Below are 6348 nucleotides of genomic sequence, written 5' to 3' on the forward strand. Positions count from 1 at the left end.
TGTTCTAGAGCCTGCGAGCCACACCTACTGAAGCCTCTGTGCCCACGAGCCTGTGCTCCACAAGAGAACCCACCACAGTGAGAAGCCCACACTCGCTGCAAGTAGAGAAAAGCCTGCGCAGCAATGAAGACCCAGCAGAGTCAAAAATAAATAAAATCCAGTTCAGTTCAGTTGCTCAGTCGTGTCTGACTCTTTGCGACCCCATGAATCACAGCATGCCAGGCCTCCCTGTCCAGCACCAACTCCCGAGTTTACTCAAACTCAGGTCCATTGAGTCGGTGATTCCAGCCAACCATCTCATCCTCTGTTGTGCCCTTCTCCTCCCACCTTCAATCTTTCCCAGCATTGGGGGTTTTTCCCAATGAGTTGGTTCTTTTCCAGTGAGTCAGTTCTTCACATCAGGTGGCCAAAGTATTGGAGCCTCAGCTTCAGCATCAGTCCTTCCAATGAATATTCAGGACTGATCTCCTTTAGGATGGACTGGTTTGATCTCCTTGCAGTCCAACGGACTCTCAAGAGTCTTCTCTAACCCCACAGTTCAAAAACATCAGTTCTTCAGTGCTCAGCTTTCTTTATGGTCCAATTCTCACATCCATACAAGACTACTAGAAAAACCATAGCTTTGACTAGATGGACCTTTGTCAGCAAAGTAATGTCTCTGCTTTTTAATATGCTGTCTAGGTTGGTCATAGTTTTTCTTCTGAGGAGTAAGCGTCTTTTAATTTTATGGCTGCAGTCACCATCCACAAAGGGCATTCAATGCCTAGTATCCTGAGTTTGGGAGAATATTAGGTGGGAGGCCTGGCATTTAGTCAAATTTTTAGAGTAATGAAAAGTAACGAGCATGGAATAATTTCTAATCTCTTATGTTTGGTTTTGAAATTTTAGTTGACTTTTAAAAAGAAACAGATTGATCTTAACCATGTTTTGCAAAGGTTGGTAAAACAGTCTGTGCTCTAGGAACACCCACAGACATAAGAAAGTGACTTGCCATAGGTGAGGTCTGGGCTAGGGGATGATGCTCTGGATTAGCCATTCACATCAGTCAATCTGAAAAGCAAATACTGCTTAAATGACTGGGTTAGCGTGAGAACGGGGTCATGGTACATAGGAAGAGCGCTGACACAGAGGAAAGTGTTGTGTGTGAAAAATGTCTTGGAGGATGTCCCCAAGGGTCCTTGGGAAGGAGACATAATAGGATATAGAACTTGGGGGATTTAAAGGCCTGAGATATTCAGTTGAGGAGAGAGAGAGAGAGAGAGAGAGTGTGTGTGTGTGTGTGTGTGTGTGTGTGTTGGGAACTGTAGAAGCAGTCTTGTGTGACCTCCGGTAGAAAGTTGTGCTGGATCTCCATGGATGTTACCTAAAAAGTCTTTAGAAGAGTTGAATCATTTTGGGGTGGTTGTGTTTTCTTCTACGAAGAGACTCCTCTGGCCTATCCCTCTGATTCGAAACTGAATCCTATTCACTTACAGCTGTCAGTTGACTAGCAACTAAATGGTCTGGGTGTTGGTTGCCATGGAAACAGCTAAAAGGCCCATTGCTATGGGAACCTACCATCCTTCCCAAAGAGAGGTTTGGTTCCTACAAAGGAGTGGAGGGGGGTAGAGATGGGGCCCAGGAGCTGAGCTGCAGAGGTGTTTTGAGGGTCCTTGGAGAAGGTGGGCAAAGTGATGAGCAGGCCTGGCTGGCTCCTTATGACTGGGGCCAAAGAGGAGCAGTGGCGTCTCCCACTTGCTGTGGGCATTCCCCGCCTGCTGTCTGTTCCTTGCCCCATGGTGCCAAAAGAGTGCAGCTGTTGGCCATCCTAAATGGAGAGCAAAGGCATGAGACCCTGGGGGCAGACCCAGCCCTTCAGCACTGCTCCTCTCACCTGCTGGGGCCCTGAGAGGAAAAGTCCTGGCCCCTCTCTGCCTGGCAGCCTGTTCTCCACACATCATGTGTCCCAGATAAGCAGCCAGCAGGTGAAAGGATGAGCTTAGCTCTGCCTGCCAGTGGGTCAAGCCGATAAGAAGCCTGGCAGACAAAATGGATGGCTGCTGGCCGTGAATATGGCAGAAATGGTGGGGGTTCCAGGTGAGGAAGCAGGACTTCTGTTCTCAGCCTTAGAGAAATGCGTTACTTTGCTCTCCACCCCCTTCCCTACCCACAGGCCTCTACCACAAAAAGCAATACTGCAGGTGGAGCAAAATCTTAAAAAGTGGGGTTTCACAGAGGTTTTCAGGAAATGCACACAACAGTTATGAGATTCTTTCCTGGGTTTTGCAAGCAAGGGAAACAGCTTTTAGTGTTTAGTGGTAAGCTGACCTTTTATTGAAACAAAGACAAAACATCCCAGTGGCTCTGCCATTAATTACTGTCAATGTGTAATGTAAAAATGGAAGGGATTGGGCTAGATAACCTCTAATGTCTGTCAGAACTAACAGCTTATGATTCATTGAGACACTGAGAGCAAGCTCAAGCACCAGGGGCCGGTGGATGCAGACTGGTCACATCTGTGAGAGCGAGGCCAATTCCTGGAGTCCCGGGGGGCTTAGGACATCGATTATGGCCAAAATCTTTGATTTAGAGACCATTTCAGACAGGGCTTCCCTGGTGGCTCAGAGGGTAAAGAATCTGCCTGCAATGCAGGAGACCTGGGTTTGACTCCCTAGGTCGGGAAGATCTAGAGAAGGAAATGGCTACCCACTCCAGTATTCTTGCCTGGAGCATTCCATGGACACAGGAGCCTGGTAGACTACAGTCCATGGGGTCGCAAACAGTCAGACGTGACTGGACGACTAACACTTTCAGGTAGATTTGGCCCAAGGAACTTGTACCTGATTCTCCAGAATTCTGAGATGTGGTTTTGATCTTCTCATCGCGCCTTCTCCCACATAGTCTTGGTTCCTCCTAGGGAGCTTTAGAGTCCAGGAGCCCAACACCTGAGGTGACAGCACTGCAAGCTGAACCACTCCACAGGACCACTGAGCATTTCCCTAGGACTGTGTAGGGAGGTTTTCACTTTTGGAACACAGTAGTTTATAGGTTTTCTTTTTAAATATTTATTTATTTGGCTGCACCAGGTCTTAGTTTTGGCATATGGGATCTGGTTCCCTGACCAGGGATTGAACCTGGGCCCCCTGCATTGAGAGCACGGAGTCTTAGTCACTGGACCACCAGGGAAGTCCTGGTTGTAGATTTCTATACAGTTTAAAATTTAAAATATATCCTGGGTTTCTATCCCAGTTCTAACTCTTTCCCCAGCCAATTGCCTTGGAATGAGTTATTTTTCTTAATTCCCCAGTGGCTGAGATGGTAAGGAATCCACCTGCAATGCGGAAGACCTGGATTCAATCCCTGGGTTGGGAAGATCCCTTGGGGGAGGGTATGGCAACCCACTCCAGTATTCTTGCCTGGAGAATCCCCATGGATAGAGGAGCCTGGTGGGCTATAATCCATGGGGTTGCAAAGAGTTGGACACAACTGAGTGACTAAGAACAGCACAGTGCAAGGCCTCAGTTTCCTCAGCTGTAAAACAGGAGGATAAGCAGACCCCCCTGAGGTGGTTCCCATGAAGACCCAAGGTGGTGCGTCAGAGTGCTCATCAAAGCGCCTGGCTCTGGCTCTGACAAGGACTGGAAGATTATTATCCTCCTAGATAAGAAAGGAAGGTTGCATCCATGGAAATTGCTCAGTGGCCTAGAATCACAGGCATTTGCCATGGATTTGTCTTCCAGATTTCGTTTCGGGCGCCATTCAAGACCAGTGGCCTCCTCACGGCCTCCTGTGGTTTGGCTCCATTAAGGCAGGTTCTAATCCTCTTTCTATGACACTTAGCCACTTTGTTTTTTACCTGTAGTTTTTGTGTGTCAGCTCACTTTTCTGCTAAACTGTAAACATCTTGAGAATTGAGACTGCTGTTTCCTCTTTAAGTAAATGCCGAAAACTCAGCACTCAGCGATTATTTATTTATGTTGCCCCTCTACATGGCTTGCAGAATCTTAGTTCCCCAGTCACGGATTAATTTGACTTGGGTCACTACAGTGAAAGCGCTGAGCCCTAACCACTGGACCACCAGGGAATTCCCATTTAGCAAATTGTTTTAACGTGGAAAACAAATGTCCTGATTCTTTAGGTTTTGAATCTGACCATTTAACCCTCCAGTCGCCTTGGTCTCCAGAAGGCTGGGAAGAGAAACAGTTGATTTGGTTTCATTCTCTGGAAGAAGGGCAAGATAGTGCCCTATCCTGGGTGGGTGGCTCTAGAGCAGAACTCGGGCTCCCATTTTGTGGAAGCCAGCTGTCATCTGTGTCCAGGGCTCATTGACAACACTGGTGTGTCTCTAGCCAGCAGGTTCCCTGGCCTTGGGCTCAGGAGGAAACGACTCCCCGCCTCCCCTCCTGGCAGTTATCTGTCTTCAGTTCTGTTCCCCCAACCTCCCAGCTGTTCTTGGCTGCTCACCCCACTTCTGGGTCACGATGCCTGCTCTGTAGCTGCGTGTTGTATCAGGTTGCCTCTGAGAGTTCTAGAGAAAGCGGATCTGGCTTATCCAACTCTCCCCTCTCTGGTTCGCTGAATCTCTGCAGCCCCTCTGCTTCCCTCCAGAGCTTGCCAGGTCTTGGCTGGATGGGAACGAGGCCCACAGAGCTATCCGGAGCATCTCCCAGCCTGTGGCTGCTAAAAAGCATCTCCTTTCAAGGTGGGTAAAGAAAGCACTGGGGAAGGGAGGGCAGTGGCAGATGGATGTAGGAGAAAAGAGTCTAGGAATATTGTGGGCTAGCGGAGATGACTGGCAATTCATCCTGTGGATTTTTCTGCTTAGTTTCTATTGACTTGATGAGCTGGACACACTCACAGAAAACAAGGTCTTGGATTTGATCGTTCTAAGAACAAATTTAAAATTTTGCCACCAAACCAGATGTCTAAGGCAGATGGTACTCCGGAAATATTTGCTCTTAGTCCTGAGGGTATGCATGGCTTAGGCAACTACTCACTTTCATTACCCTGATCCCCTTGTGGAATTTATATGAGAGGACACTGCACTCCTTCAAGCAAGGAGCACCTGTTGTATGCCAGGCATTCTTCTGGGCCCTGGGGGTGAAAAAGTGAGAAGGGCCAGGTCCCTGCCTCCAAGGAGCTGCGAGTCTAATGGTAAAGGTAAGTGGCAACCCATCAAGGCCATACAGCGGGATCATGCCGTGACTGTCACCGTGCAGCAAGCCAATGCATCCAGAGGGAAGAGCACTGAAGGCTGAGCATTTTGGCCTGAAAGAGGCAGAGCCAGGTCAGGCTTCTGCTGGGAGCATGTCTGCAAATGGAGATGGCTAATGCAGTAGCAGGTCTTTATTCATCCATCATTTATCCTTCCTTCATTCAACAAACATGTCCCTGCCCTTTGTCTTCTGAGGGTGTTTTTTTGTTTGTTTGTTTTATTTTAGTGAATTTACCTTTCCTGAACTTCTGGTCTTGGTGAATTTGTTTTTACTTAAGGTTCCCCCTCCTTTGTTTATTCTGGAACTAAATAAGCAAATTTGGTTATGTCCTGACTGTGTATCCAGTGTTTATGTATGTATCTCTAGCTAAAATTAGCGATTTGGATTTTACAATTCTGGCTCCCATCTGACTCACTTCTCTTTTCTCTGACTATGCTCTGGCCACACTGGTCCCCTTTCAGTTCCTCAAGTTGGCTGTGCTCCCCTCCCCTAGCCACAGGACTCTTACACATGCTGATCCCTCTGACTGGAATGCCCCCCCCTCATTTAGTTAGCTGTCATTTAGCTAACTCTTACTCATCCTCCCCATTTATGCTGGAATGTCTCTTTCTCAAGGACGCCTTCCAGCACCACCTCACCTGGATCAGATCAAGTCCCTACTTTGCTCTATTGTTCTTATAGCCCCTCATGTCCATCCTTCCTGGCACAGCTCACAACTACATACTGATAGGATTAGTTGGGAGAAGGCAATGGCACCCCACTCCAGTACTCTTGCCTGGAAAATCCCATGGACGGAGGAGCCTGGTGGCCTGCAGTCCATGGGGCCACTAAGAGTCAGGCACCACTGAGCGACTTTACTTTCACTTTTCACTTTCATGCTTTGGAGAAAGAAATGGCAACCCACTCCAGTATTCTTGCCTGGAGAATCCCAGGGACAGAGGAGCCTAGTGGGCTGCCATCTATGGGGTCGCACAGAATCGGACACAACTGAAGTGACTTAGCAACAGCAGCAGCAGCAGGATTAGTTGATTAATGTCATCTTTCTCAATAACTTGTAACCACGACCAGGGTAGAAAATACTTCTATTTTTCTCATCACCATATTCAGCACTTCATCTGAGCAGCAGGTAGCCAATACTTATTTTTTGAAAGAA

The sequence above is a fragment of the Bison bison genome, unplaced genomic scaffold (assembly GCF_000754665.1).
Source record: "Bison bison bison isolate TAMUID 2011002044 unplaced genomic scaffold, Bison_UMD1.0 scf7180017864368, whole genome shotgun sequence".
Classification (NCBI taxonomy): Eukaryota; Metazoa; Chordata; class Mammalia; order Artiodactyla; family Bovidae; genus Bison; species Bison bison.